Below are 17,621 nucleotides of genomic sequence, written 5' to 3' on the forward strand. Positions count from 1 at the left end.
CCCTGTCTATCCCTCTCTCTGACTCACTCTCTGTCTCTGTAAAAAAAAAAAAAAAAAAAAGCCACATGTGGCTACTATAGTGGACAACATGAATATATAAATGGACATATTCTCATTTATTATTTATTTCTATTTCAGCTTTAAATTTGAGTTTTGCATTATGATTGGGTTACATAGTCTATATAAATGGAAAGATGCCCTTTGGATAATTTAATAAACAGAGCAGCAGCAGGTTAAGACAGGGGAAGGAACAAGCTTTAGGAGTTATAGCACCTGGCTTCTAATCCTCATCTTTCCCACTAACTGGGGTTCTGGCCAATGGCAACTCTCAACTTCCTTCAGCCTATTTCCTTATGTTTGATTATTAAGATTCTTTTTTTTTGACAGAGACAGAGATCAGAGAGAGAAACAAATAGGACAGACAGACAGGGAGAGAGATGAGAAGCATCAATTCTTCGTTGCAGCTTCTTTCTCATAGGTGCCTTGACCAGGTGTCTACAGCAGACTGAGTGACAACTTGCTCAAGCCAGCGACCTTGGGCTCAAGCCAGCGACCAGGGGGTCATGTCTATGATCCCACACACAAGCCAATGACCCCTCAAGCCAGATTAGCCTGTGCTCAAGCTGGGACCTCAGGGTTTTGAACCTGAGTCCTCCACATCCCAGTCTGATGTTCTATCCACTGCACCACTGCCTGGCCAGGCAAGATTCTTTTCATTTCTAAAAAACTCTTTCTGCTTACTGCACATACCCTTTTAAGGGTTTTGGCAACTGCTTCCACTTTCCATTCAAGATTTCTAGCCTGACCTGTGGTGATGCAACAGATAAGGAGTCAACCTGGAAGACTGAGGTTGCCTCTTCGAAACCCTAGGCTTACCCAGTCAAGGCACATATGAGAAGAAGTTATGAGTTGATGCTTCCTCTCCTTACCCTTGCCTTTCTCTCTGTCTAGCCTCTCTCTAAAATCAATACATAAACATTGTTTTTTTAAAAAAAGCCTGACCAGGTGGTGGCACAGTGGATAGAATGTCAAACTAGATCGCGGAGGACACAGGTTTGAAACCCTGAGGTCGCCAGCTTGAGCGCAGGCTCATCTGTTTTGAGTAAGGCTCACCAGCTTGAGCCCAAGGTTGCTGGCTTGAGCAAGGGATCACTCGGTCTGCCGTAGCCCCAGGTTAAGGCACATATGAGAAAGCAATCAATGAGAAACTAAGGTACCGCAATGAAGAATTGATGCTTCTCATCTCTCTCCTTTCTGGTCTGTCTGTCCTTGTCTATCCCTCTCTCTGTCTCTCTCTGTCTGTCACACACACAAAAATTATTAAAAAAAATTTCTATATGATACGGCTTATCCCAAGCTGGGTTGTGTTCACTGTGACAGCTCTGTGCCTGACACATTGCAAGCACAGAAGAAATGAAGACCCTCAGTGGTTGGCTCAGTGGGTAGAGCATCAGCCCGGTGTGTGGAAGTCCTGGGTTTGATTTCCAGTCAGGGCACACATGAGAAGCAATCATCTGCTTCTCTTCCCCTCCCTCACCCTTTCTTTCTCTCTTCATCTTTTGCAGCCAGTGGCTGCATTGGTTGGAGCAGTGGTAGTCAACCTGGTCCCTACCGCCCACTAGTGGGCATTCCAGCTTTCATGGTGGGTGGTAGCAGAGCAACCAAAGTATAAATAAAAAGATAGATTTAACTATAGTAAGTTGTTTTATAAAGATTTATTCTGCCAAACTTAGCGAAAATCCAACATAAAATACTTGGTAAGCAATTATTATTATATGCTTTAACTTGCTATAACTCTGCTTTATAAATTTTATAAAGTAAAGTTACTTCCCTACTTTATAAATCACCATTACTGTGGAACCGGTGGGTGGTTAGAAAATTTTACTACTAACAGAGATACAAAAGTGGGCGGTAGGTATAAAACAGTTGACTCGCCTGACCTGTGGTGGCGCAGTGGATAAAGTGTCGACCTGGAAATGCTGAGGTCGCCAGTTCAAAACCCTGGGCTTGCCTGGTCAAGGCACAGATGGGAGTTGATGCTTCCAGCTCCTCCCCCCTTCTCTCTTTCTCTCTGTCTCTCTACCTCTCTCTCTCCTCTCTAAAAATGAATAAATAAAAAATTAAAATTAAAATAAAAAAAAACAAACAAAAAAAAACGGTTGACTACCCCTGGGTTGGAGCTTTAGCCCTGGGCACTAATGATAGCTCAGTTGATTCGATCATCCACCCCAGATGGAGGTTGTGGGGTGCATGCAGTAGTCTGTCTCACTGTCTCCCTCCTCTTACTTAAAAAAAAATCCAGTTCTTCTTTAAGGGACCTCTAGACCTCCTACTTTTTGCCGTGATTACTATGGCAACCTTAGAAATTAATTACACTTTTATTTCCTTTCTCATATATTAGCCTAAAACTTGATAATCCAAGCTTTCTGAAGAGTTATAGCCAGGATTAAAAATCATTTTCTGCCTGACTAGGTGGTGGTGCAGTGGATTGAGCATCAACCTGGGGCGCAGAGGATCCAGGTTCAAAACCCTGAGATCGTCAACTTAAGCGTAGGATCATAGACATGACCCCATGGTCGCTGGCTTGAGTCCAAAAGTCATTGGCTTGAAGCCCAAGGTCGCTGGTTTGAGCAAAGGGGTCACTGGCTCGGCCGGAGCCCCTGGGTCAAGGCACATATGAGAAAGCAATCAATGAACAACTAAAGTGCCATAACTAAGAGTTAATGCTTCTCATTTCTTTCCCTTCCCCTCTCTCTCTCTCTCTCCCTCTCTCTCTCACTCACTCAAAAAAAAAAAAATCCTGATTCCTTTAGCAAAGAAGATAGTGCTTAGCTGTAGGCATGGCTGCCTAGAGACCCCCTACAAATGGCCTCCCTCTTATTACATGCTGTTCTGATGCCGAGGAGAGTTAATTAATGACTCTAAATAAGAAAACAATCAAATCTGTCTGCGGTCATGAGTCAGAGCAGACCCAGATGGGGAGCCAGGTCCTTGGCCTCCAAGTGCCCTCGGGAAAAGCAATAGCGGCCTTTGCTCCATGAGTCAGAGCCCAGCAAGTCCCCCACCTAGAAGGGGAAGGAATTACTCTAAATGGATTGGAGACCCAGCTTGATGCAAGGCATTTTTCTTAAAAGGCCAGGCCCCCTATATGAGTGTTTGTTGTGCAGATTGAGATCTAGGGAGAGGAGAAAAGGCACAAGTATATTCCTCTCTATTCTCTTTAGATTCCCATACCTACAGCTACTGAATGGGGAGTTAGTTCTCAGGCATAGCCCTCTGTTTGTGTGGCAAGATTGGTGTAGTTGGCACTGCCACTCTGGGGGGACTGGAGGACATGTGGCCTGAAGCCCACCAAGCCCCAAACCTGCCCTCCTTCAAGAGTCTTGAGGCCACAAATGAAGGCAGAACACTGGTTGTGGTGACATGGGGGGTGGATGTAATGCTTCTCTAAATTTAGTTGATACTAACAACACTGAAAACTTCTTTTTGGTGTTAGAAGCTTTGCTGTGAAAATCTGAAAGTGGGAATAGGTGGAAGAAGCCTCTTAACAATATTCAAGTGTCCTCAGAATTGGAATAGGATGCTAGCAAATAAAGATAAGCCCTCCTTCTTTGGCTCTATATGTACTCTGTCAAATAATAACAGCCTCCTCATGTTTTTCTCCATTTTTGCCAATTATTAAAACACATTTTGTTGCCATTCAGGCTTGGCTCTCTGTGAAATTGATCCACTCTGGAAAGAAAACCCTGGGCTACCTACTGGCCATGAGTGCCATTATACTTTCCTTTCCTCTTCATTGGTAATCAACTTCAGGTAACAAGCTTTTTGTCAGGATGATATGTAAAGAATGTTGTAATAATCCTTGGTGAATTTGAAAGGACTTTTTTTGTAGTTTATGCCTGAATCTCAGTGGGTCCCCAATCTCATTTTTCTAAAATTTGGTTAGAATCTCATAGGATAGCCTAATAGTTCAATTTCAACTCTACAACAGTGGCAGGAAAAAAAAAAATAGTGGTAAGAAGGAGGCTCTGGAGTTGAAGAGACACAAGCTGGAACCTAAACTCTGTCCCTTCTGATCTGTGTGACCATGGGCAGGCCCCTTTCCTCTCAAAACTTCATTTCCTCATCTTGAAAATGAGAATGACAACACCATCTATCTCATAGGGCTGTGAGGTTTAAATACATTCTTTTATGTGAAGAGCCTGACTCACAAACATTTCTTCTTATTAGCTCATAATTCTTTAAATAGGGATTGCCAATGGGTTCATTCGAAGTGATGCAGTAAAAGCCTCCACAGCCCTGTTTCCTCTTATTCCATTATGTGATTGATGAGCTTTGGGAAAATCCTTACAGAGGCTGCATTCCTCAGAGTTTGCTTCTGTTTCCTGTCCTAAAATCCTCCCTTCCCACTAGTGGGGCTCCAGCCAGTGCTGCAGAACCTTGGACAGCACCTCTCCTTTGCAACTGCTGGCCGCCTGAGGGAGCAGAAGGGGGTGATTTTCCCAGAAAGGCTGTGTTAGGGGTTTAGGAATCACAAGGGCTGCAGCCTCAACCCCAGCATGCATGCCACTTGCATTCTTCAACATGAACAGCTCTCCTGGAAAATTCTGAGGAACTTCTCCTCAGAAACTCATTAAGTCTACCCATAAGATTTACTGAATCTTTAGGCCCCTTCCTTCTCTCTTTTGAACCCCAAGAAAAACAAAAATACCATACCACCCACATCTTCCTGTATCTGCTGATATCTAATTTGTTTGGCTTCAATGCAAGTATTAAACATTTTTTATTAACTTCAAGTGAAAGTAATAAATAATGTGTGAGCATGAAGAAAGGTTTTATAAGACAAAGAGATTTAGATATAAATTAAAAGAAACATATAATAATGTTAAAGCCTGTAGATGATGTTGAACATCATTTTCTAATCAGAATAAGCAAGTGGTTCAATTTATGAGATAATGTAGCTTTTCACTCTCTAATGCAGAATACAGCACATATGCAGCCACCTTCTGAACAGGCAAGGAAGATATTAAGTCCTATTTTTACTTTATGATACTGAGTCACATAGTTCAATGCAAATCACATGGATGCCAAAGTAAGAACAATACCAGGTATTTAAATATCTCCTTTCCTTTGAGGAGCTTGAAAGATTTTATGGTTATGTGAAATCCCTTTACATCAACTCCTGGAGAAAAGATACTGTCACCAGGGAGGCATTTAAGACTGAGCTCATCTCATCCACCTCCCCTACTCCCATCAGCGGGCCTGGAAGAGCCAGTGTTTGTCAGCTCTTTGTGTTTAGTAATAGCCTCCTGATATCTGCATTTTCTGGGCCACATTGCTGACTAGGAAAAGAAGGCTCATATTTGAAAAATATGTTATTGACTAATAATAGGAAGAGAAGAGGATAAAAGTGAAATAGGGGGCAAAAGGGAGGAAAGAAATCAGAGCAAAAAGAAAAATCAGGGAAGATGCTTAAACTTCCTTGATATTGATAATGTTTTCCATGCATTTTTCTCATAAATGGATTTGATTCCCATCCTCAACTTGATGGAAACTTGAACAAAGGCCTTTATTTAGGCCTTCTTTAAATATTTCTCTGTGAATGAGGACAACACAGTCCCACTGCTTGAATTAGTTTGAAGGAACTGCAGATAAGAATACCAACTCAGGACTCCAAAGTCAGACAGGGAGCCCGCAAATAGAAGGGTTTGTAGTTTTCACCCTCCAATGCTCATACTCTGAGCATCCCTACCATGGGGGAGAGTTAGTTGACAAATTTCAGCTTGGTTTAACTTCTTCCCAGCAGAGGTCGCTGTGGATACTGTCAGTGAATACTTGTGAAAACTGGACCTGGCAGGGCTGAGCTGGGTGGTGGCTCCTCTGTCTGGTAACTGCTCTTCTTATGGTTCCACTGGGAAGGGGGTCTCAGGTAAGGATTATATCAAAGCTACGTAGCACCTTTGCCATAAAAGTACTATGAAATTGAGGTCACTTGCAGGGAGTGGGCAGGCATGAGAGGACTGTTCTCACGTCTACCCAATTGTGATAACTGTCACACTAGTGCCCTCTCTGTGAGTGCACCTGGTATTACTAAATGGCCACCTGTCACTGACCCGCAACCCTAGCCCCATGGCTCTTCCAGACACGGAGACCAAAGTGACAAACTTGTCTTGCCACACAATCTTGCACTCACTCATAAGGGACTCCATTGATGGCCCCCCAAACCCCACTTGGTGGCCTGTAGTGGTGAGGGGTATAGAATTCTGGTCCTTAGCCTGAATATTCTGAGGGATGGAAAGGGCAGGGCTCTGGTGAGGATGTTAGGTTCAGACCTGAGACACCAGAAGGGCTGAAGGGGCCTCCACATACTTGTGAGGTCCCACTTTCTGGGTCACACCTAGGCATACAGGCTAGGCCCAAGGTGGCTTGAAGCTATCTACACCTTGAGAACGTCCACTTGGGCCTTCGTTCATTACTGTAGTTTGAGAGTGGAAGGGAAGACAACCCTGCATTCATTCCCACCCCCAACATCCAAGACCATTAGTAAGTGGTTCTTCTCACAGACAGATGCCCAAGCTCATCATGACACACACATGAACACTACAGCACTCACTTGCACATTCACCCAGTCATACATACACTTTGACCCATGCAAACACATTGACACACAAAAACACACTCAAACCTGGGAATTAAATTTGACTTATCATGGTGATGGCGTGTTGGTGGGGGTGTGTGTGTGGCTGTTCAGTCAGGATGCCTCTCTGGACCCTGGCCCACTCAGGACTCCTGAACTGTGGGCCCCTCCCCCTCCCCGAGAGGCAGATTCCCCAAGTGTCTACATCCCTGTAGTCTCAGGTCTTGAACGACCCCCAGAAGGGACCCTGGTTACCACTGCACACAAGGCATCTGGGTGCCAGGCTGGCAGCGGGGGTGTTTGGTGGGGTGTGTGCGGGGAAGAGGAGTGCGGGGCATAGTGCCCTGCCCCGGCCCAGCCGCCTCCTCTCTTGGGATTTTCCATCTCCGCTCGCGCGGGCACGCGAGGAGCGAGCGCGCTTTGTCTCCCGCCCGGCATCTGGCACGTTTCCGCGGAAGCTCCCCACGCAGCGCCCGAAGCCCCCCCACTCCTGGCCGCGCCCCCCGCTCAGCCCTTGGCGCAGGCCCACCAGTGCGGCGACGGCCGCTTTGTCCTCCCGCGGATGCCAGGGCGGAGAGCGAAAGCCCCGCGCCCGGGGTGGCCACCGCGTGCCCGGGACCCAGGTCTCGGCCTGATTTGGGGAGCACCCCGCACCAAGGGGAGCAGACCCAAAGATCTGTGAGCGCGGAGGGGGGCGTCTGCCTAGAGCTCTGGGGTACTTGAGGAGGGACCGCCCTGTCCCGCTCTGAACATACCCCTCCGCGGTGCAGAAGCTTCAGTCCCTGGGGTGGGGCCGGACAGGGAGGGTCGTTTTGACTTACTGTCCCTGACCTGGATCCAGGTAGAGAGAGCCTAGGAGACAAGGCCTGGGAGGGGAGGGGTGGAGAGGGGTCCCTCGGTCCCTCTTACTTTCTCCCACCGCACGCCTCGCCCCCAGGCTAACTCCGACCTTAGGCGCGGGGCCGAGCGCGGAGGACCCCGAGAATCCATCGGTGCTTTCCTGTGCCTCCGACTCCAAGCAGGGTGGGGAGAGGTCTCCGGCCTTTGCCTCTTACATCCCAATCCCCTCCCCTTCCCCCAATAACCTAGGCGGGTCCGTGTGAGACGGGGGAGCGTCCTCTGTCTCCATCTATACCCTGGCCCCCTCTTCACAAAACCCTGGGCTTCGGGAGAAGGATGGGCACGGGAAGGGTCATCCTGGCGGCCCAAACAGCCCCTCCTTAATAACTCCGGGAGGGTCTGAGCAGGAGGACTCCTGCGGCCTCACCCATCACATCCAGACCCCTTTGCAGGCTCACGCAGCCGAGGCACTGTGGGGAAGGGTCCCCTGCCTCCGAACCTTCCTTCCACCGCTCCCACCCTGCACAAGCCGAGCAGCCGCTACTCCAGACCAGGGGGAGGGAGGCTCCAAGCTCTCAGTGCCCTCTCAGGAGGGATGGGGCGGGGGAGTGGTCCCCCAGCCCTTGTCCCTCACATTCGAGAGCCCCCTCAACCACACAATACAAACCAACCCAAGCTGCTCCGACCTTAGGCGCCTGGCTACAAGGAGGCCCGCGAGGAGTCAGCACCTCTTCGGGACAGATGGTATTGAGGGAGGTTCGGACAGGTCCCATCAACTCCCCAAGTCCCCTCACGCCGGTTCATTCCCTCCTTAATAAAACAAAAGCGAATTCAGCAGCACCGACCTCAGAGAGGCGGGAGAGCGGTCAGCGCTGTGGAGCGCACCGAGCTCCTCCGGGCTCCTCACAGCTCTGGATTCCCGATGGTAGTTTTCGCGGCCGCGACGGCGGCGACCGCAGCGGCAGCTACCTCAGCTCCCGCGTCCGGAGCCTCCCTCAGACTCAGCACCTGGAGCGGCGAACAGCTCCGCGCCTCATTCCGATGACCCCGCCTCCCGTGAGCCACCGTAGCCAATGGCGATTCGGGCTCCGCCCAGGAGGCCGCCCATTGGGGGGCGCCTTCCCCTCGTCCTGCGGCCCCTCCCGCTGGCTCCTGGGTTTCTCTTTCAGGACCACATCCCCTGGAGACCGCCAGCGTTTTCGCACGGCCTTCTGGAACTTATAGTCCTTCAAGGACGGGGAGTGAGCTCCTGACGCGGGAAGGTTGCAGTAATGGACTGCATTTTCCAGGGTGCATTAAAGAAACGGAGGCGCCGGGGAGGGCGGGACCTCCCCGCTGTTTCCATAGCAAAGGCGGCGGGTCGCGGCTGGCTGACGGAGAACTGGGGCAGGCCGCGGGACCCTCGAAGGATTGTGCGTGACTTCGGGCATCCTCTGGGGAAGCCTTTTGGATTCTTTTTTCTCCTTGGTCCTCACCTCGGGTTTGTGAGCCACAGTTTTCCTATCCGAGAAGAGGGTGTGGAGCCGTCCCCCCTCGCACACACTCCGCAGTGATGGGGCAAACCCCGGGCGAGCGGCTTTGATTTGCCCAACAAAGGTGAGAGAGGACTGAGGAGACCTTCCCACCGTATTCTAAGCTGTATCCCTTTACATTTGTCTCGGTCTTGTCGTAGAGGACTGCATTACTTTTTATCAGAACGTTTAGGCCACGAAGGCTGCCTTCCTGTCCCGTCTTCCCCCAGCCTCTGGCCCCTCACGCCACCCTCGGATACCGCAGCGTCTCTCTCGGCGTAGCCAGAGGGCGCTTCTGCTTAAGACCCTTCACAGGCTTCCCATTGCCTCAGGAATTTCAATCATTCTTCAACATCGTCTGAAAAACCCTTCAAGATCTGGACTCCACTTTCTTCTTTTTAAAAAATCGTTGGCACCGGCCATTCCACATCCAAGAACTAACCAGGCTCGACCCTGCTTTGATTCCAAAATCAGGCTGGTTCAGGGTGATACTGCCTTACAGGGTGATACTGCTGGTGATGGCCAGGACTCCACCTTATTGCAACACTCTGAATTTCTTTGGAAGCTGGGAAGCCTTTAGAACCCGTTTTCTCTCACTCCCGTGGGTCCCTCCACCCTGCATTTAGCTAACTTCTTATACTCTTCAAGCCCCAGCCTAGAAGCTGCCTCGGGCATTAAGCCTTCCTAGGTGCCCGGCTTCATAGTAGGTCTCCCATCTTATGTTTCAGCAGCACTCTACTTCCCATATTCTGCTTGCATCTTATGTGTCCGTCTAACACATTAGCTTATAAGATCCACAGAGCAGGGGCCACATCTATATTATTCATACTTACAGTACATTGGCTATAGTGCCTGGCACATAGTAGGCAGTCAGATATTTGTTGAGTTGACAATGAATTGAACTTGAATTAAATTTCACTCACACCTCCATAATCTTAATTTCCTAAGGTTGGTGTTTCCCAATGTTGTAAGTGTTCAGCTTAAGGGATGCCACCTGTTTGAAGAAATGTTTATGCCATTCGTACAGTGGACTGGAATTTTGCCTGAATGCTAAAAGAGCCTATCCAATACTCTCACACTAGGGATTGATAGATTTATGCCTATTATTCCTTGGATGGTCTATGAACTCTCCCCTAAATCTCATCAATTCTTCTTGTTCCTTTATTTCTAGCTGATGGCCCTTCTCTTTTCTGTGCTTAAATGCCCTATCTCCTACTCCTTTTCTGGGGAAGATCTGGCCTTGAAGTAAAGATAGTCTGGTTCCTGCCCTTCTCTCAGCCCTCTGTTCAGTTTCATAGGGCCCTGGTGGTGATGTCCCACCTTGCTAGGTAGCATCCTTTCTGAATGTTTCCCCACTTAGGGCCTTGGTGTTGGCCAAATGGTTCAATGAACTCCACACATACTTCTTTTGTTACTTTATCCAGACATTTTGAGTTTATTTCAGATAAAGCATTCTTGGGAGAATGCCTTAATATATGGGAATTGATTCGTGACCAAGGAAGTCACCAGAGGGACTATTCCCCTGATCCTGATTCAAACCAAAAAGACAGAACCTGAGCAAAAGCAACCCTGTCATCCTTGAGTTGATTGATATCCAGGGATGGAAGGCTAGGATCCGGAAGAGAGTAAAATGGATGGCATTTAGGGAAGAACTAATGACCTTTAAGAGGCATGGCACAGGGGCTTTGATCCTGGCTAAACCATGAGAGAAAGCCATTGGAGCTGGATGAACAGATGGGACCTCATTACTAAAGCTAGAAAACTGTACTTGGGCAGGGGGAAATAGGATTTGTGCTGAAGCAGAGTGCATAACTCTGTGGATGCAGTGAGAGCAGAGGTTGTTGGAAAAATGGGTAGGGAAGGGCCACACCACAAGGCAGGCATCAGCAGAGTATCAGTTGTGGGCCTAGAGCTAGAACCACAGATGAAAACTCTGGACATCAGTTTAGCCCTTCAGGAGTAGTGCTGGTTTTCAGAAACTTGTTACAAATAGGGAAAAATTGAGATTCCACAATTTTCTCTAAAATAGCATCTGCCCAGCCAACTAGAGTCAGGAAACCTGGGTTCTGATTCTAACTTAACTTTGCCTCTGATTTGATGTGTGATCCTGGGCTGGACATGCTTCTTCAGTTGTAAAATGCTATTTATTGCTGTTAGGAAGCAGCTAATAAGGTAGAGGTGGGGGAATTCAAAGCCATTTACTAGCTGTGTGGCCTTGCACAACCTTCTTGGATCTGTAATTGGCTTATTTGAAAATGTAATGGATAAATGAGATGCTTTATGTAAAACACTTCGTAAATATCAAGTACTTAACAAATACAAGTCTAGTTCCACATTTTTTCACCTTGCATTATCAGAAATTGGTTTGACTGTGAGTCAACAGGAAAACTGTAATATCCTAGGTAATCTGGGTTCAAACTACCATTCTCTTGTTAGTTATATGGTTTTAATCAGATATATATATATATATATTTATTATTATTTATTTATTTTTTTACAGGGACAGAGAGAGAGTCAGAGAGAGGGATAGACAGGGACAAACAGGAACAGAGAGAGATGAGAAGCATCAACATCAGTTTTTCATTGCAAGACCTTAGTTGTTCATTGATTGCTTTCTCATATGTGCCTTGAATGCGGGCCTTCAGCAGACTGAGTAACCCCTTGCTCGAGCCAGTGACCTTGGGTCCAAGCTGGTGAGCTTTTGCTCAAACCAGGTGAACCCGCGCTCAAGCTGGCGACCTCGGGGTCTCAAACCTGAGTCCTCTGCATACCAGTCCGACATTCTATCCACTGCGCCATCCACTGCCTGGCCAGGGATATATTTGTTTTATCACCTTTTAGGGGTGCATTAGAACAGAGAACCCTAAGAATGGAATTCGAGATGCTTAGAAGCCAGAGCTGCAAGCTTTGTTGGGGTGGGGGAGGTGGAAGGTCTCAGTAAAGTTCCATAGGTCTTCTAATTAAGTGACAGGGATTAACTAGAATAAAGAATCTCAGATATAGAGTTGGAATGATTAACCAGGGCTGGTTCCCAAAGAGCCTTGTGTACCAGGCTGAAGAGTATAATTTTATTCTAAAGATAATGAAGGTTTTTACGAAAATGCGAATTTTGAAAAGGTTACAGCCTGTGGATAATGGCCAGAAGATGAAGCTGGGATGTTGGTCAGAATCTGCTAGAGTGATCCAGCACAGCATCTTTGAAGATGTAAAGAGGGGGTAGATCTGAGCTGTATTAAGGAGGTAAATATTCAGAGGACTTTATGAGTGATGAATTGAGGCGTGGAGGAGTGGTGAGTCAAGGATGATGCCCAGATGTCTGCCTGAGGAAACGAGTTGAGTGGTGGTGCCTTCCTCTGAATGTAAAATAATAAAGGAGCAGGTTTAAGTAGGAAGAGGCGAAGGTGAGTTTGAGGGGAGTGGGAGACATCCAGGTGAGATGTCTAGTAGGTGATTTGGAGCTTATTTTGGGAGGATGCTTTTTTCATGTCCAAAGAAGTAAGTAGAGGGACTATTATCTTGAACCGAATTAAAAAAACAAAAACAAAACAAAACAAAAAAAACTCAGAGCCTGAGAGCCTGTCATTCTTGAGAGATCGGATCTGAAGAAACTCTTAAGTTATCATGTTATCAACATATACATCATAATTGAAGCCATGGGAATGGATGCATTCCTTTAGTAGACAAGGTCAAAGGGAAGACCAGACTCCCTTGAGAAATATAATATTAATGGAACAGGTAGAGAAAGAGAGGCCCAGAAGGAAAAGTGAGAATAGTCAGAAATATAGGAGAAAAACCAAAGAAGAATATGCCAGAGAAGCCAAATGGAAGAAGTGAGGTGTATGGTGCGGAATGGTCTAGTTAGCCAAGATCTGGACAAGTGAACGTCAACTTTAGCAACAAAGAAGTCACTGGCCTCTTTGGGGAGCAGGTTCAGTGGAGTAGCAGGGGCAGAAGTCTGAGTGCCTAGGAAATGGATGTATATAACTCTTGGGAATTGTTCTGGAGGAAGGGAGGGAGTAAATGAGAAAGGATGTAGAGTTGAGAGACAAGTTTGTTTTAATTTGGGAGAGAAAAGGACATTTAAAAATGTTGATGGGGAAAAGTTAGAGGGACAGTTGATACAGGAAAAAGAAATGATTGAAAGATGCGGTGAGGTCAGTAAGAGGGTAGAAGGCGGTAGGGTTCAGAGTGAGCCTGAGGCAGTCTAGTTTTCCTCTGTGATGGGAGGAGAGAAAAGGAAGGCTGATTTGGAGATGCAGGTAGGTCAGTAGGTTGGTAGGTCTGTGGGAAGCTGGTAAAGAGAGGAAAATATTCAAGATTGCCATTGTGGAAAAAAGGAGGGAAAGCGAATAGTAGCCCACAGAGACTGAAGGGACATGGTGAGGGCCTGCTGAGGTTGGAGGCTGTGGGTTTGTAGGGACACATTTTTTTTTTTTTTTTTTACAGAGACAGAGAGAGTCAGAGAGAGGGCTAGATAGGGACAGACAGACAGGAACAGAGAGAGATGAGAAGCATCAATCATCTGTTTTTTCATTGCGACACCTTAGTTGTTCATTGATTGCTTTCTCATATGTGTCTTGACTGTGGGCCTTCAGCAGACTGAGTAACCAGCGACCTTCGGTCCAAGCTGCTGAGTTTTGCTCACACCAGATGAGCTTGCGCTCAAGCTGGTGAGCTCAGGGTCTCGAACCTGGGTCCTCCCGCATTCCAGTCCGACGCTCTATCCACTGCGCCACCGCCTGGTCAGGCAAGGGACACATGTATTAAGGCATTCCACCACCCTGTGTGGTGATGGGCTTTTTTCAGCATCCGTCAGCCCTGAGATTGGTGTGGGAAGGCTACTGGTGAGGCTGATCCAGGGCTGGGCTTTGTTGGACAAAGGAGACTAGAAGGAAAGGAAGTTGGAGTTGGAGATGCTGATAACAGAAGTAGAAGTGGTCCACAAGAGGAAGGAGGTGAAGCTAGGATGGAATGGACAGGTGGGAGGGGTGGGGTTCTCAGTGGAGTGAGAGGATAGATGTGGTAAATGGGAGGGAAGTGCAGGGAGGTCAGGCATTGCTGGTCAGTTGGAGGATTTCTAGTCAGGGGCAGGGGCAGGGTGGCTGCAGTAGACAGAGGTGGTCATGGGATTGAAAGGCACATTCTCCCGGACTGTTGGCTACTTTGAATGAGAGAAGGAACCCTGGTAGCCCTATGCTAAACTGAACAGTGAGTGGGAAGTTAACAGATGATCACAGGGAGGAGGGGTAGGGTGTGGAGACAGAAATCAAGATGTTGGGGAACTAAGAAGTCTTCTTACCCAAGGCACAAGGGTTAAGGAGAAAGAACCAATGACCTTGCTCATATGTTTTCTCAGAAATATTTGTCTTAACAAAATCTAAAAATGATCAGTTTTGTACACACCTAAAAGGCAGAATGTCTAGGAATAAAATTAACCAAACAGAAAACAATTTCAGATTTATGGTGAAGTTGTCTCAACAAAGTTCAAAGGTAGTTATTCTTACAATTTATATTTCAATATAGTTTGTAGATATAACTATGTGCATATCAACTAGAAAATGTGTTTGAGAATTTTGCAAATTTCATTTCTTAGCAACAATTTGTTTTCTCAGTTTAGAACATAAATAAGAGAACTTGTGTTAATTTTTTTTTCAAATGTAGAGTTTAGAGCTTAATTCATGCCTTTGAAATGCCATGAATTTGAAATGCAGCCATTTCCCTTTCTGCATCCTTGAAAAGGATTACAAGAATTTTATTAGTTTTTCAGATAATCTTGCCAGCACATACAGACTTCCCACAAGGGTCTCCTATCAGTAAGGTTGGACTGTGAGTGCTGCTGTGTAAGTGTTTTGCATGAGATATTTAAGACGAGTCAAATAAGCAGCCAACTTTAGGATTTCCCAAACAGCAGCTCAGTTTACAGTTGTGGGACTTGATATAGAACATGAAATGTGCATCTAAATGTTAATTGTGAAAAATGATCCCTATAATTTCTAAAGAAAAAAAGAATAAAAATCAGTTAATTGCTTTGAGCAATTCTGTCATTAAAAAAGCCAATGTTGCCTGGCCAGGCAGTGGCGCAGTGGATAGAGCATCAGGCTGGGATGCGGAGTACCCAGGTTCGAGACCCTGAGGTCGCCAGCTTGAGTGCGGGTTCATCTGGTTTGAGCAAAGCTCACCAGATTGGACCCAAGGTCTCTGGCTTGAGCAAGGGGTTACTCAGTCTGCTGTAGCCCCACAGTCAAGGCACATATGAAAAAGCAATCAATGAACAACTAAGGTGTCACAACGAAAAACTAATGATTGATGCTTCTCATCTCTCTCTGTTCCTGTCTGTCCCTATCTATTCTTCTCTCTGACTCTCTCTGTCTCTGTAAAAAAAAAAAAAAACAACCAATGTTATTTAGAAATATTTTTGTATGGTTCATAAATCGTTGTAATCTTAAAATAAGCCTGCTATTCCAGTTCCTTGAATAGCAGGTGTACAGAAATATATTATGTGAATTAATTCGTGAATGTTATGATAATCTGTCTATGTTTAAATTCTCCTTTTCATTTTAAACTCTTATTGATATTCCTATAATTCTTATTTTTAAACATAATTCAGATCGTTTCACACCTCTGCTAAAATTTCTCCAGTGGCTTTTTTGTCTCATTGAAAGCTAAACCTAAAGCCTTTATGATGGCCTGTAGGGCCATATACACTCACTGCTATAGCCTATATGTCTCATCCTGTAGGTCCCCTATGCTGTTCAGCACATTGACCTCCATGCTGTTCCTTGATTGCTCCAGGTATACTCTGGCCTCAGGGCCTTTGCACTTGCTGTTCCCTCTGCTTTGAAGCTTTTTCCCTAGATATCCTTATGGACATTCATATAAAATGGCATCCTTTCCTTTCATGGCACTCACTATCCTTCTTTCCTCTTTTTTTTTTCTAATATTACCATCTGACATATATTCTCTTACTTATCTGTTTATTGTCTTTCTCTTCCCTACTCTTACTCCTCCAGTAACCCACTAGAATAAACTCTCCATTAGCGTAGAGACTTTGTCTATTTTGTTTACTGCTGTACTCACAGAATGTGGCATAGCATCTGGCATATAACAGGCACTAGGTAAAACATGTTGAATGAATAAGAATAATACATCATCCCTAGTATGTAACCCTAACATCTGTTTTTATTTTTCCACATTACAGTCCTCATGTAGGACATGTGTATATAATCTTTCATATTCTGGAAGTCATAGTTTAGATATAATTTTGAATACTGCCTTATATTTTTTCTAACATCATATGTTATAAGCATTTTACTTTGCTAAGATCGAATTCATTTGTTCAGTTGGTCATTCATTCAATGATTTGTGTGTGTGTGTGTGTGTGTGACAGAGAGAGACAGACAGACTGGAAGGGAGAGAAATGAGAAGCATCAATTCTTTGTTGCGGCACCTTAGTTTCTCAGTGATTGCTTTCTCATATGTGCCTTGACCGGGGGGCTACAGCAGACCGAGTGACCCCTTGCTCAAGCCAGCGACTTTGGGCTCAAACTGGTGAGCCTTGCTCAAACCAGATGAGCCCATGCTCAAACTGGTGATCTCGAGGTTTCAAACCCGGATCCTCTGCATCCCAGTCTGTCGCTCTATCCACTGCGCCACCGCCTGGTCAGGCTCAATGAATATTTAATAAGGCATTTCTATGTTCCAGATAGTACTGGGTCTGTAGTAGTAAAGAGGACACAGGACTTACTCTCAAGGAACAGAGAATCTTTATAAATGCCATCTGTAATGATTGTCTGATATTTCATCAAATACCACACTATACTTAACTACTCCCCTATTTAAAATATTTGTTTATTATTTTAAATGATGTAATGAATACTCCAAGTTTATAGCAATTACCCTTTACAAATTATTCTTTAAGGTAAATTCCCAAGTGAATTGTTATTGGGTTAAAGGATTAAACATGGTTTTGGTGTTGTTTTTTTATACCATCTGCCACATTGATTTCAAAAAGGGTGGTACCCATTTTACCCAATTGACAGCACTAATGTTCCAGCTTCATCACAGCCTCTCCAGCATTGGTCATTACTTTCAGTTTTGGCCAATGAAAAGTATAAAGTATTCCTTCATTTTATTTATAATTTATGTCTATTAAAACACACATTTTCCCCCCTTGCTGGATCAATCAGTTGTTTGGAGTGTTGTTCTGATATGTCAAGGTTGTGGGTTTGATCCCTGGTCAGGGACATATAAGAATCAACCAATGAAAGCATAAATAAGTAGAACAAAAAATTGATATTTCGCTCTCTCCCTCCCTCCCTCCCTTTCTCTCTCTCTAAAATTAATTTAAAATTTTTTTAAAAGAATGCACATTTTTCAGTATGGAGATTCCTCAAGAAATTAAAAATCAAACTGCCTTTTGACCCAGCTATACCACTTTTAGGAATATACCCCAAGAACACCATAGCACTGTTTGAAAAGAAGAAATGCACCCCCATGTTTATGGCAGCATTGTTCACAATAACGAAGATCTGGAAACAGCCCAAGTGTCCGTCAGTGGACGAGTGGATTAAAAAGCTTTGGTACATATATACTATGGAATACTACTCAGCCATAAGAAATGATGACATTGGATC

At 45.5% G+C, this 17,621-nt stretch overlaps 1 protein-coding gene across 2 annotated transcripts in view; it reads right to left on the reverse strand.

Annotated features, from left to right (window-relative positions):
* The window catches only part of SMPD3 (sphingomyelin phosphodiesterase 3), an 89,207-nt gene extending 80,710 nt beyond the window's left edge, over positions 1-8,497 (reverse strand). For both annotated transcript variants that reach the window (XM_066348919.1, XM_066348918.1), the window contains exon 1: positions 8,323-8,497. The gene's annotated coding sequence lies outside the window, so the exon portion shown is untranslated. The remainder of the gene's footprint in view (positions 1-8,322) is intronic.
* Positions 8,498-17,621: the final 9,124 nt, after the last annotated feature.

Source organism: Saccopteryx leptura, chromosome 9 (assembly GCF_036850995.1).
Source record: "Saccopteryx leptura isolate mSacLep1 chromosome 9, mSacLep1_pri_phased_curated, whole genome shotgun sequence".
Taxonomy (NCBI): domain Eukaryota; kingdom Metazoa; phylum Chordata; class Mammalia; order Chiroptera; family Emballonuridae; genus Saccopteryx; species Saccopteryx leptura.